The following is a 15,196-nucleotide window of genomic DNA, read 5'->3' as shown; positions in this document are numbered from 1 at the left end:
CCTCGTCACCATCTCTCTCTGCCTGTCTGTCTGTGATAGTGAGAGATGGGGAGTGGAATACAGCAGGAGAGAGTGAGAGAGAGATAGCGTGGAGATGGCAGAAGAGAGAGAGAGAGACAAGGGTGACAGAGGAAAAAGATTTAGGAAAATCAGGGAGACACTGAGAATAAGACTGAGAGAATATGACAGAGACCTAGTTCAGAAGACACAGACAGACATTAGGAGACATGTAGGGAGAAAAAGAAACAGAGAGATGAATGAAGGGATGGAGACAGAGAGGGCGAAAGAGAGAGAGAGAAATCGGAAGACATATTGCAGGAAAAACAGACAGTGAAATAGACAGAGACAGAGAGAGAGAACCAGACATCAGGAACCATGTGGAGAGAAAGATGAATGATGGGAAATAAAAAGATTCGGAAAGAGAGAGTGAAAGTGGGGCGGAGAGATTGAGGCAAAGAGCAAGAGACAGAGTGAAAGAGAAACGGAGAGATGGAGAGACATGCACTGAGTAAGGAAGGGTGTCAGGGAGAGACAGATATTGACTGGTAGAGAGAAAGGTAGGCCGAAATGAGACAGAGACAGAGAGAGAGAGAGAGAGAGAGTCAGTGACAGACACAAAACGGTACCTGTGCCCAGAACATTGGAAATACGCTGAGTCCATTCTAGGTCCTGCTTGATGTTTGAAGTTTCACTGGAATATAGTCCGCACTGGACTGGGAAGTAGTGGGGAGTGGTGGGTGGGATAGACGGTGCACAACATGGTGTGAAAGGAAATTAGAATGGATGGGGCTGGCCCCAGTAGTCATGATCTATAAGCAAGACGAGCAAATATCTAAGTTTCTACAATTAAGCTGGGAAGAACTGTAAAGGTAGGGGAGCAGTCTTAGTGCATAAAGGTGAAGAGATCAAAGCACGAGTTAAGAAAGCAGTGAGAGTTCACAATTTCAATTCAGAAAGAGAAAATGATTTAACATAGTTGTGGGGGATGTCTCAGATTGGGTAGAGCAGGCCGAAAAGTTCAGGAACAACTGAAATGCCAATTGTTCTCCAAAATAATAAGTAGTTGGATCCGACAGGATTCAGTTAACTTGGATTTGGTAATGGTGATGAGTCAGGTTTCATTAACAGCCAGGTGATGCACGGGCTCTGTCAGAAATAGCGATCACAACAGATTTGAGGTCCTGAGAGAACAAGGTGTAGAGCTGGATGAGCGCAGCAGGCCAAGCAGCATTAGAGGTGCAGGAAGGCTGACATTTCGGGTCTAGACCCTTCTTCAGAAAGGGTCTAGGCCCGAAACATCAGCTTTCCTGCTCCTCTGATGCTGCTTGACCAGCTGCGTTCATCCAGCTCTGCACCTTGTTATCTCAGATTCTCCAGTTCCTACTATCTCCGAAACATTTGAGCTCGTGCTGTGTTTGAAAGCGGGAAGCATGAAATGATCACGAGGCTCCTGTATTTAGATATCCATGGACTCCATCTATACTCCTCACTGCCTCGACAAAGCAGCCAACATAATCCATGACCTCTCCCACCCCGGTTATAATCTCCTCAACCCTCTTCCGTTGGGAAGTGGGTACAAAAGCTTAAATACAGGCTCCAACAGGCTCAAGAACAGTCTCTGTTATTAGACTTCTGAATGGACCTTTCAAATTTCAAATCTACCATTGATCTCGCTCTCTGAGCACCTTCCTTACAGACATAATGGTGTATCCTGTTCATTGTGCAGTATGAAATGCCTGTACTGCACGCAAAACAAAACTTTTCACTGTACTTAGATACATGGGACAACAATAAATCAAATCAAAATCAAAGTTAGAAACAGATAATTGAGCCGCGGTTGGGGAGCATGATGGGCAAAGTAACCTCATTCGACACCATCATAATTCTGTGATATTCTGCGTATCCTGACTTTAGTCAGATCAAGCAGACAATTGACAAGTAGAATTTAATTAGGCGTTGGAAAATGGGGTAACATTTCAATATTTGCCGATGATAGGAGGTGTAGTGGGCAGCGAAGAAGGTTATCTGAGACTACAACAGGACCTTGATCAGATGGGCCAATGGGCCGAGGGGTGGCAGATGGAGATTAATTTAGATAAATATGAGGGGCTGCACTTTGGAAAGGCACATCAGGGCAGGACTTATACACTTAATGGGAAGGTCCTGGGGAGTGTTACTGAACAAAGAGACCTTGGGGGGGGCAAGTTCATAGCTCCCTGAGTGTGGAGTTTCAGGTAGACAGGGCGGTGAGGGAGGTGTTTGGGACACGGGCCTTTATTGGTCAGTGCATTGAGTACAGGGAGCTGGTAGGGTCATGTTGCGGCTGTACAGGACATTGGTTAGGGCCACTTCTGGAATACTGCGTGTAATCCCGGTCTCCCTGCTACAGGAAGGATGTTGTGGGACTTTAAAAAAGAGTCAGAAAACATTTACAGGGATGTTACCAGGATTGGAGGCTTTGTGCTTTCAGTCTGTGCTCAACAGACTGAGGGGGTGACCTGAGAGAGGGGCATAGATAGGGTGAATGTTCAAAATCTTTTCCCCAGGGTAGAGGAGTGTGAAATTAGCCGGGGGGGGGGGTGCATAGGTTTGAGGTGACAGGGGTAAGATTTAAAAGGGACCTGAGGGGTAACTTTTTCACACTCGGAGCACCGTGCACAGTTCTGGTCCCTGTATCCCTCAGTCAGACCCACCCTCGGAGCTTCGTGCACTGTTCTGGTCCCCGTATCCCTCAGACCCACACTCGGAGCAGCGTGCACAGTTCTGGTCCCCGTATCCGTCAGTTAGACCCACACTCGGAGCTTCGTGCACAGTTCGGGTCCCCGTGTCCCTCAGTTAGACACACACCCGGAGCATTGTGCACAGTTCCGGTCCCCGTGTCCCTCAGTTAGACCCACACTCGGAGCAGCGTGCACAGTTCTGGTCCCCGTATCCGTCAGTTAGACCCACACTCGGAGCATTGTGCACAGTTCTGGTCCCCGTGTCCCTCAGTTAGATCCACACTCGGAGCACCGTGCACAGTTCCGGTCCCTGTATCCCTCAGTTAGACCCACACTCGGAGCACCATGCACAGTTCTGCTCCCCGTATCCCTCAGTCAGTCCCACACTCGGAGCATCGTGCACTGTTCTGGTCCCCATATCTCTCAGTTAGACCCACACTCGGAGCATCGTGCACTGTTCCGATCCCCGTATCCCTCAGTTCGACCCACACTCGGAGCACCGTGCACAGTTCCGGTCCCCGTATCCCTCAGTTCGACCCACACTCGGAGCACCGTGCACAGTTCCGGTCCCCGTATCCCTCAGTTAGACCCACACTCGGAGCACCGTGCACAGTTCCGGTCCCCGTATCCCTCAGTTAGACACAGACTCGGAGCACCGTGCACAGTTCTGCTCCCCGTATCCCTCAGTCAGACCCACACTCGGAGCTTTGTGCACTGATATGGTCCCCGTATCCCTCAGACCCACACTCGGAGCAGCGTGCACAGTTCTGGTCCCCGTATCCGTCAGTTAGACCCACACCTGGAGCTTCGTGCACAGTTCTGGTCCCCATGTCCCTCAGTTAGACGCACACCCGGAGCATCGTGCACAGTTCTGGTCCCCGTGTCCCTCAGTTAGATCCACACTCGGAGCATTGTGCACTGTTCTGGTCCCCGTATCCCTCAGACCCACACTCGGAGCACCGTGCACAGTTCCGGCCCCCGTATCCCTCAGTTAGACCCACACTCGGAGCACCATGCACAGTTCTGCTCCCCGTATCCCTCAGTTAGACCCACACTCGGAGCACCGTGCACAGTTCTGGTCCCCGTATCCCTCAGTTAGACCCACACTCGGAGCACCGTGCACAGTTCTGGTCCCCGTATCCCTCAGTCAGTCCCACACTCGGAGCAACGTGTGCTGTTCTGGTCCCCATATCTCTCGGTTAGACCCACACTCGGAGCATCGTGCACTGTTCCGGTCCCCGTATCCCTCAGTTAGACCCACACTCGGAGCACCATGCACAGTTCTGGTCCCCGTATCCCTCAGTTAGACCCACAATTGGAGCAACTTGCACAGTTCCGGTCCCTGTACCCCTCAGTTAGACCCACACTCGGAGCACCGTGCACAGTTCTGGTCCCCGTATCCCTCAGTCAGACCCACCCTCGGAGCTTTGTGCACTGTTCTGGTCCCCGTATCCCTCAGACCCACACTCGGAGCAGCGTGCACTGTTCTGGTCCCCGTGTCCCTCAGTTAGACGCACACCCGGAGCTTCGTGCACAGTTCTGGTCCCCGTGTCCCTCAGTTAGATCCACACTCGGAGCATTGTGCACTGTTCTGGTCCCCGTATCCCTCAGACCCACACTCGGAGCACCGTGCACAGTTCCGGCCCCCGTATCCCTCAGTTAGACCCACACTCGGAGCACCGTGCACAGTTCTGGTCCCCGTATCCCTCAGTCAGTCCCACACTCAGAGCAACGTGTGCTGTTCTGGTCCCCGTATCTCTCGGTTAGACCCACACTCGGAGCATCGTGCACTGTTCCGGTCCCCGTATCCCTCAGTTAGACCCACACTCGGAGCACCATGCACAGTTCTGGTCCCTGTATCCCTCAGTTAGACCCACAATTGGAGCAACTTGCACAGTTCCGGTCCCTGTATCCCTCAGTTAGACCCACACTCGGAGCACCGTGCACAGTTCTGGTCCCCGTATCCCTCAGTTAGACCCACACTCGGAGCACTGTGCACAGTTCTGGTCCCCGTATCCCTCAGTTAGACCCACACTCGGAGCACCGTGCACAGTTCTGGTCCCTGTATCTCTCAGTTAGACCCACACTCGGAGCATCATGCACAGTTCTGGTCCCCGTATCCCTCAGTTAGACCCACACTCGGAGCACCGTGCACAGTTCTGGTCCCTGTATCCCTCAGTCAGTCCCACACTCGCAGCACCGTGCACAGTTCTGCTCCCCGTATCCCTCAGTCAGACCCACACTCAGAGCACCGTGCACAGTTCCGGTCCCCATATCTCTCAGTTAGACCCACACTCGGAGCATCATGCACTGTTCCGGTCCCCGTATCCCTCAGTCAGACCCACACTCGGAGCACCATGCACAGTTCTGGTCTCTGTATCCCTCAGTTAGACCTACACTCGGAGCTCTGTGCACTGTTTTCCTAATATCTCAAACAGAACACTGAGAATGAGAAGGCAGGCCGAGGAGATTTCTATCAAACAGTTAAATTGGTGAATATGACAAGTATTCTGTGGGATAAAAAGTTTGAAATGGCAATGTTGTACGGAGGCAAGAGATTTCCATAACAGACTGGGCCTGCATTGTGTTCTGAGCAGGGAAGTGCCTGTCAGCAGGCTGTAAACAATGCAGTGGGAGGAGAGTTTACAGGGAGTTTCAGTGCACAAAGGGACAGAGAGTGAGGCATAGATCGTGACAAACACTGAAGCGAAAGGGGCAGTGATAGAAGTGCTGGGGTGGTGGGGTTGGAGAGAAATGCAGGGAGAGAGACAGATGGTCACTCAGTGAGATGGTACGAGATCGAAGGAGGAAGCAAGAGAGAGAGGAGTGGATGGAAGCGGGAGAGATGGCAATGCAGGCCTGACGGGGAGAGAGAGACATAGAGTGGGGAGAGGGATGCAGAAGCAGGGACAGAGAGAGGCATGGCAGGATTGAGAGACAGATGGCAGGAGATGGCTAAGAGGAAGTTGAGGAGACAGAGAGAGGTGAGTGAAGAGAGAGAGAGAGGGTGAAATAGAGAGTGAGAGCAAGTGAGAGAGAGAGAGACCAATTCAGGAAGGGGACAAGAAACGAGGGCAAGAGGAAGAGATGGCAGAAGATGGAGGGAGACGGAATGTGAGAGAGAGGAGATGGACGTAGTGAGAGAGAAATTGACTGCAAAGAGAGATGTAGTCGGGGACGTGGAGGTAGAGACAAATGGGAGGAAATGGAGAGAATAAAGGAGGGAGAGAGAGAGACAGCTGGTGTGTGTGTGTGTGTGTGTGTGTGTGTGTGTGTGTGTGTGTGTGTGTGTGTGTGTGTGTGTGTGTGCGTTATGCCTATGTGTGTGTGTGATAGAGAGAGAGAGAGAGAGCTCTCCTCGGCCAGGCACCCAAAACTGGGCTCAATAGCCAACTCCTGCTCCTTGACCTTGTAGCTTCCCCTCTTGGAATGTGTATTCCACATTATGGAGTCCGTAAATCAATGAGCAGGTTGGAATGAAGATGTACTGATCCTGTGAACACTCACCAATTGTCTAGGCCCGAAACGTCAGCTTTTGTGCTCCTGAGATGCTGCTTGGCCTGCTGTGTTCATCCAGCTCCACATGTTGTTTCACTGGTTAGCTGTTTTCTTTGGGATTCAGAACTCATAGACTCCCACCAATTCAGAAAAAGGCCATTTGGCAACTGGTTCCTGCTCAGGCCCCACATCCTCGTACACCATTTACCCATCCAATGCCCCCCCCCCCCCCACCCAGGTATACCTCAATACAATCTGCTCCCTTTCCAGGTACTGACTTCCAGACCCTAACTGGCTGAGATAACAAGGTGTAGAGCCGGATGAACACAGCAGGCCAAGCAGCATCACAGGGGCAGGAAGGCTGATGTTTCGGGCCTAGATCCTTCTTCAGAAAAAGACCATTTTTCTGAAAAAGAGTCCAGGCCCGAAGCGCCAACTTTCCTGCCCCTGTGATGCTGCTTGGCCTGCTGTGTTCATCCAGCTCTACACCTTGTTATCTCAGATTCTCCAACATCAGCAGCTCCTGCTGCCTCTAACTGGCTGAGCAAGCTTTCCCTGATTTCACTCACTCCTCATTCACATGTCACCTTTAATCCATTTCCCCTCCCGTTCTTGTTCCTGTTACAGGATGTGCTGAAACGTCAACGGGTTTCGGAAAAGATTTACAGGGATGTTGCCAGGATTGGAGGGTTTGAGCTACAGGGAGAGGCTGGGGCTATTTTCCGTTAGCGTCGGAGGCTGAGGGGGTGACCTTATAGAGGTTTATAAAATCATGGGGGGCATTGTATAGTGTGAATAGACAAGGTCTTTTCCCCGGGGGGGGGGGGATGTCCAAAACTAGAGGGGAATAGGTTTAAGGTGAGAGGGGGAAGATTTAAAAGGGACCTGGGGGGTAACTTTTTCGCACAGAGGGTGGTGCGTGTATGGAATGAGCTGCCAGAGGAAGTGGTGGGGGCTGGTACAGTTACAGTATTTAGAAGGCATCTGGATGGGGACATGAACAGGAGGGGTGTAGAATGATACTGTCCTGTTGCTGGCAAATGGGACCGGATTAATTTAGGATATCGGGTCAGCACGGATGAGTTGGGCCGAAGGGTCTGTTTCCATGCTATACAGCTCTGCGGCTAAGCAGAGAACTGAGTTATTTTGCAAAGGCATGACCTCCCTTCCTGTTGCGTTAATTACGGAGTCAGTTTCAGGAAGCGGGGAAGAGAGGCCACAGTAGGATTTCAAACTTCAAAATTTCACCTCCTAGATATTTCTCACATGGGAGATGACGACTGAGCAGGTGGGGATGAAGGTCTGGGAGAGTGGAATGTGACGTGTGATTGAGGAGTGTCTAGTCTGTTACTGATGACAGAATCCCATGGAGCAGGATATCAGCAGCATTTCAGCTAAGGGCAGGGCAGGAGCGAGAGTTGCTAGAGATTGACGGTTCACTGCCAAGCTTTGTTTAAATTTAAACCAGACGCATTGAGTCAAAGTGGACAAGAAATTCCCCTGATAAATATTTCATATGTCCTGTATTAATTGGCTTTTGCTTTCTTTTAACACATCTTTTAATCCTTTGAAGAGGTGACCAAACACGTGGATGAAGGTAGAGCAGTGGATGTGGTATACATGGATCTAAGTAATGCATTTGATAGGGTTCCCCATGGTAAGCTCATGCGGAAAGTAAGGAGGCATGGGATAGGGGGAAATGTGGCAGATTGGATTTAGAATTAGCTGACCCTTAGAAGACAAAGGGTGGTAGTGGGTGGAAAATATTCAACATGGTGCTCAGTTACAAGTGGCGTACCACAAGGATCTGTTCTGGGTCCTCTTCTATTTGTGGTTTTTGTAAATGATTTGGATGAAGGAGTGGAAGGGTGGATTAGTAAGTTCACGGATGATATGAATGTGGGTTGCATTGTGAACAGTGCGGAGGGCTGTCCTCGGTTACAAAGGGGCATTAATAGGATGCAGAGCTGGGCTGAGAAGTGGCAGATGGAGTTTAACTCTGAAAAGTGAGAGATGACTCATTTTGGAAGGGCAAGCTTGAGAGCAGAATACAGGGTTAACGGAAAGGTTCTTGGCAGTTTGGAGGAGCAGAGGGATCTTGGGGTTCATGTCCACAGTTCCCTGAAAGCTGCCATCCAGGTGGATAGAGTTGTTAAGAAGGGGTATGGTGTGTGAGCTTTCAGTAATAGAGGGATTGAGAGCCGTGAAGTTATGCTCCAGCTATACAAAAGCCTGGTTCGGCCACATCTGGAGTATGGTGTCCAGTTCTGGTTGCCACATTACGGGGAAAGATGTGGAAGTGTTGGAAAAGGTGCAGAGGAGATTTACCAGGATGTTGCCTGGAATGGAGGGAAGGTCTTATGAGGAAAGGTTGAGAGCGCTAGGGCTTTTCTCTTTAGACCGACGAAGGATGAGAGGTGATTGATAGAGGTGTACCAAATGACCAGAGGTATAGATAGAGTGGACAGCCAGAGGATTTTTCATAGGATGGAGGTAGCTATGATGAGGGGACATAGATTTAAAGTGAGTGGAGGTAGATATAGGGGAGACGTCAGAGGGAGGTTCTTTACTCAGAGAGTGGTCGGAGAGGGGAGTGGAGTCGGCCTCATTAGGGGCATTTAAGCGGCTATTAGACAGGTATATGGATGGTAGTATAAGGTAGGGGTGGAGGTTAGATAGACCTTAGGATTAGGGTAAAAGTTGGGCACAAAATCTTGGGCCGAAGGGCCTGTCCTGTTCTATGTTCCATGTTCTGTGTTTTATGTTCTATGTTCTATGTTCTATGTTCCATGTTCTGTGTTCTATGTTCTATTTTCTATGTTCTACGGCCTATGTTCTATGTTCTATGTTCCATGTTCTGTGTTCTATGTTCTATGTTCCATGTTCTGTGTTCTATGTTCTATGTTCTACGGCCTATGTTCTATGTTCTATGTTCCATGTTCTGTGTTCTATGTTCTACGGCCTGTGTTCTATGTTCTATGTTCCATGTTCTGTGTTCTATGTTCTATGTTCTATGTTCTATGTTCTATGGCCTATGTTCTATGTTCTATGTTCTATGGCCTATGCTCTATGCGCTATGTTCTATGCACACTAAAACAAATATTCCAGCCTTCCCCTGTACGTCTAAGCTTACATTATCCTCTTTACCTCACATGCAAACCCCATGCCCCCTTCTAGACCTTTGCAAAATAGTTGCTAATTTTAAGAAAAAGGGGCTTTTGCAGGATTTGCTTAGACCTGGCTGTGGGTCTGGAGTCACGTGTAAATCGAATCAGATGAGATGATTGATTTCCAATCCTAAAGGGCATCGGTGAACCAGATGCAGTTTTATAACATTCAATGATAGTTTTGATGTTTAATCTTTCAATTCCACGTTTGTTCAAAAAAGAAAGAACAATGAACAATGCGGCACAGGAACAGGCCCTTCGGCCCTTCTTTGCTGACACACTTTGCCCTTCCATACTAAAACTGCCTTCACTGACAGGATCCATATCCCTCTACTCCCTTCCTGTTCATTATTCATCCAGGTGTTTCTTGAATCCTGCTAAGATGTCTCCTCCCCCCCCCGCCACCCCTCCTCTGGCAGTGCATTCCAGGCACTCACCGCCCTCTGTGTGAAAAACATGCCTCACGCACCTCATTTCAACTTTCTTTCCCCCACCCCTATCATGAACCTGTGTCCCCTCCATCCTGGGAAAAAGCCTCACACTTTCCACTCTATCCATGCCATTCACAATCTTACAAGCATCTGTCAGGTCTCTCCTCACCCTCCTGCGTTCCGGTGCAAACAAGTCCAGTCTGTCCAACCTTTCTTCAGAGCAACATCCTGAAAACCTTTTCCGTACCATTTCCAAGCATCCACATCCTTCTGGTGGTATGGTGACCAGAACTGTATGCAATATTCCAAATGTGGCCCAACTAATCTTCTGTAAACCTACGGCTAACCTGTCTATCCTTAGACTCAGTGCCCCTTCCAACAACAACAAGCCTGCCATAGGCCCTTTTTATGACCTGATCTGCCTGCACTGTCACCTTCAGCAATCTGTGTACCTGCGCACCCAGATCCCTCTGCATATCAATATTCCTCAGGGTTCATTGAGCTTACAATTCCAAGTGCAGAGATTATTTGAAACCATATTCCCAGGTTATCAGTCCTTATTATGAGGCATTCCTACAGCACCATCTTGGGGATCGCACGGTGGCTCAGCGGTTAGCGCTTCTGCCTCACAGCACCAGGGGACCCAGGTTCGATTCCATCCTGGGGTGACTCTGTACATTCTCCCCTTGTCTGCGTGGGTTTCCTCCGGGTGCTCCGGTTTCCTCCCACAGTCCAAAGATTTGCAGCTTGGGGTCGATTGGCCATGCTAAATTGTCCCATAGTGCCCAGGGATGTGCAGGTTAGGGTGGATTGGCCGTGCTAAATTGTCCCATAGTGTCCAGGGATGTGCGGGTTAGGGCGGGTTGGCCGTGCTAAATTGTCCCATAGTGTCCAGGAATGTGCGGGTTAGGGAGGGTTGGCCGTGCTAAATTGTCCCATAGTGCCCAGGGATGTGCAGGTTAGGGTGGGTTGGCCGTGCTAAATTGTCCCGTAGTGCCCAGGGATGTGCAGGTTAGGGTGGGTTGGCCGTGCTAAATTGTCCCGTAGTGCCCAGGGATGTGCGGGTTAGGGTGGGTTAGCCATGCTAAATTGTCCCATAGTGCCCAGGGATGTGCGGGTTAGGGTGGGTTAGCCGTGCTAAATTGTCCGATAGTGCCCAGGGATGTGCGGGTTAGGGTGGGTTAGCCGTGCTAAATTGTCCCATAGTGCCCAGGGATGTGCAGGTTAGGGTGGATTGGCCGTGCTAAATTGTCCCGTAGTGCCCAGGGATGTGCGGGTTAGGGTGGGTTAGCCATGCTAAATTGTCCCATAGTGCCCAGGGATGTGCGGGTTAGGGTGGGTTAGCCGTGCTAAATTGTCCGATAGTGCCCAGGGATGTGCGGGTTCGGGTGGGTTAGCCGTGCTAAATTGTCCCATAGTGCCCAGGGATGTGCAGGTTAGGGTGGATTGGCCGTGCTAAATTGTCCCATAGCGTCCAGGAATGTGCGGGTTAGGGAGGGTTGGCCGTGCTAAATTGTCCCATAGTGCCCAGGGATGTGCGGGTTAGGGTGGGTTAGCCATGCTAAATTGTCCCATAGTGCCCAGGGATGTGCGGGTTAGGGTGGGTTAGCCGTGCTAAATTGTCCGATAGTGCCCAGGGATGTGCGGGTTAGGGTGGGTTAGCCGTGCTAAATTGTCCCATAGTGCCCAGGGATGTGCGGGTTAGGGTGGGTTAGCCATGCTAAATTGTCCCATAGTGCCCAGGGATGTGCGGGTTAGGGTGGGTTAGCCATGCTAAATTGTCCCATAGTGCCCAGGGATGTGCAGGTTAGGGTGGGTTGGCCGTGCTAAATTGTCCCATAGTTCCCAGGGATGTGCGGGTTAGGGTGGGTTAGCCGTGCTAAATTGTCCCATAGTGCCCAGGGATGTGCAGGTTAGGGTGGGTTGGCCGTGCTAAATTGTCCCATAGTGTCCAGGGATGTGCGGGTTAGGGTGGGTTAGCCATGCTAAATTGTCCCATAGTGCCCAGGGATGTGCAGGTTAGGGTGGGTTAGCCATGCTAAATTGTCCCATAGTGCCCAGGGATGTGCAGGTTAGGGTGGGTTGGCCGTGCTAAATTGTCCCATAGTTCCCAGGGATGTGCGGGTTAGGGTGGGTTAGCCGTGCTAAATTGTCCCATAATGCCCAGGGATGTATGGGTTAGGGTGGGTTGGCCATGCTAAATTGTCCCATAGTGCCCAGGGATGTGCGGGTTAGGGTGGGTTAGCTGTGCTAAATTGTCCCATAGTGCACAGGGATGTACGGGTTAGGGTGGGTTGGCCGTGCTAAATTGTCCCATAGTGCCCACGGATGTGTGGGTTAGGGTGGGTTAGCTGTGCTAAATTGTCCCATAGTGCACAGGGATGTACAGGTTAGGGTGGGTTGGCCGTGCTAAATTGTCCCATAGTGCCCAGGGATGTGCAGGTTAGGGTGGGTTGGCCGTGCTAAATTGTCCCATAGTTCCCAGGGATGTGCGGGTTAGGGTGGGTTAGCCGTGCTAAATTGTCCCATAGTGCCCAGGGATGTACGGGTTAGGGTGGGTTGGCCATGCTAAATTGTCCCGTAGTGCCCAGGGATGTGCGGGTTAGGGTGGGTTAGCTGTGCTAAATTGTCCCATAGTGCACAGGGATGTACGGGTTAGGGTGGGTTGGCCGTGCTAAATTGTCCCATAGTGCCCACGGATGTGTGGGTTAGGGTGGGTTAGCTGTGCTAAATTGTCCCATAGTGCACAGGGATGTACAGGTTAGGGTGGGTTGGCCGTGCTAAATTGTCCCATAGTGCCCAGGGATGTGCAGGTTAGGGTGGGTTGGCCGTGCTAAATTGTCCCATAGTTCCCAGGGATGTGCGGGTTAGGGTGGGTTGGCCGTGCTAAAGTGTCCCATAGTGCCCAGGGATGTGCAGGTTAGGGTGGGTTGGCCGTGCTAAATTGTCCCATAGTGTCCAGGGATGTGCGGGTTAGGGTGGGTTGGCCGTGCTAAATTGTCCCATAGTTCCCAGGGATGTGCGGGTTAGGGTGGGTTGGCCGTGCTAAATTGTCCCATAGTGTCCAGGGATGTGCGGGTTAGGGTGGGTTGGCCGTGCTAAATTGTCCCGTAGTGTCCAGGGATGTGCGGGTTAGGGTGGGTTGGCCGTGCTAAATTGTCCCATAGTGCCCAGGGATGTGCGGGTTAGGGTGGGTTAGCTGTCCTAAATTGTCCCGTAGTGTCCTGCTAGTTGTGGGAAATGCAGGATTACCACAATAGGGTGGGATGCTATTCAGAGGGTTGGTGTGGTCCTGATGGGCTGAATGGCCTGCACTCATGCTGTAGGGATCCTCTGAATTTTCCCCCCCATTTAACAGCCAGTTGAAGATTTACGGGTTCCTTTTTTGTTCGCTGCCATCCTCGACTCATCCCCCCTCTTTGCCAGTCTTGTCTTCTCTTTCCAATTCCCACTCAGCCTATTGTCCAATTCCTGTTGGCAACATTTTTGCAGATGCGCACTTTTGTTTGATCATATCCTATATATTCCTTATCATCTAAGGGGTCTGCCTTTGGATTCCTGACTCTTCACTCTTGTTGGAATGCTCCCATTTATCTGAATCATCTTCGCCCTCAAGATTTCCCCTTCCACTTGGCATTACTTCGTATCAATTTATACCAGCATGATTCCTCTCAGCTCACTGGTGTCAGCTCCCCTTGCCAATGGAGATGATGGCACATTGAGATGTCCCTGGTTTCTCTCCATTGTTAACCTAAATCCTTCAGATCACTCTTACCCAAGTGCTCCCCACAAACACTTGGCCCACCTTTCAGTCCCTAGCACCAAATCCAGCAATTATGGTTGGACAGGGAACGCCCCTGATCAAGGAAGAACCCCAAATCACAGTTCAAAATATTTGGCCCTCTCCTTCACCTTCACTTGAAAGCCATCCTGACTGATAATTAAATAAGATCGCTCTTCTACTTCTTGTTCTCCTATGAACTCCCTGCGCCTTTGGCCTTCTATTTCTCCCTCTTCCTTAGATACCAATCGAATATTCTCTATCGCTCAGAGGTAGGAGCCAGAGGGTGGTGAGGGACGGCTGCTTTTCAGACTGGAGGCCTGTGTCCAGCCGTGTGCCATAAGGATCGGGGCTGGGTTCACTGCTTTTTGCCGTTTCTGTAAATGATTTGAATGTGAATATAGGAGGGACGGTTAGTAAGTTTGCAGATGGCACCAACATTGGAGATGTAGTGGGCAGCAAAGAAGGTTGCCTCAGATTACAACAGGACCTTGGTCAGATGGGCCAAGGGGCCGAGGGGTGGCAGATGGAGATTCATTTAGATATATGTGAGGTGGAAAGGAAAATCATGGCAGGGCTTGTACACTGAATGGGAAGGCCCTGGGGGGTGTTGCTGAACAAAGAGACCTTGGGCGGGGGGGCGCTCCCTGAGAGTGGAGTCACAGGTAGACAGGGCTGTGAGGGAGGTGTTTGGTACGCTTGCCATTATTGGTCAGTGTGGGAGTTGGGAGGGTCATGTTGCAGCCGTATAGGACACTACTGGAATATTGCGTTCAATTCTGGTCTCCCTGCTACAGGAAGAGAGACATCATTCATTTAGGATATCTGGACGTATTGCTTCAGAGCTGTACAGCCCTGTGACCTGAGCAGGACCTTATATCTTTCACCGTACCATCCAAACCAAAATGATTCTGTCTTTTATTCTCACTTTGCAGCCGGACAGTGGCTCCTTCCGAGATCCTGAAGTTCACTCCAACTGCACCTTGCCGCTCCCTTTCAATCTTCCCTGCTCCAAGGATTCTGGCTTCTGTTCCATTCCCCTGTTACAAAAACCAAACAGACTGCATGTTACCATCGCAATTTCAACAGCACCCAAACATGGGTATCGTCAAACAAACCTGGGCACCATGCCAGCTCAGCGGGTATTAGGGACGGAAGTGCGAAAAGATGGGGCGAGAAACAGAGGTTTTAATGAGTGTGAGAAAGGAGGAGAGAGAGAGAGGGATAGAGAGAGAGAGAGAGAGGGAGAGATAGAGAGAAAGGCGGAGAGAATTTCAAATTGAGTAAACACCACAAGAACAGCGGGTGCTGAGAAATCAGGAACAAAAACAGGAGTTGCTGGAGAAGCTCAGCGGGTCTGGCAGCGTCTGTGGAGTTGAGAAACAAAACAGAGTTCACGTTTCGGGTCCGGTGACCCATCCCGCTGAACGGAATTTCAAAACGGGGGCCCGATCACCAAAGTGACAGGAATCATGGGGCATTTAGGAGAATGGCATGGAAGAGCACAGAGATCTCAGAGGCTTGTAGGGTTTGGAAACAGTCAGAGCAATAGGCAGGGGTGAGGGGGGCGGTTACAGAGATAAGGAGGGGGTGTCGGGG

The sequence above is a fragment of the Stegostoma tigrinum genome, chromosome 46 (genome assembly GCF_030684315.1).
Source record: "Stegostoma tigrinum isolate sSteTig4 chromosome 46, sSteTig4.hap1, whole genome shotgun sequence".
In the NCBI taxonomy this organism is placed as follows: Eukaryota; Metazoa; Chordata; class Chondrichthyes; order Orectolobiformes; family Stegostomatidae; genus Stegostoma; species Stegostoma tigrinum.
This window is presented reverse-complemented; position numbering follows the sequence as displayed.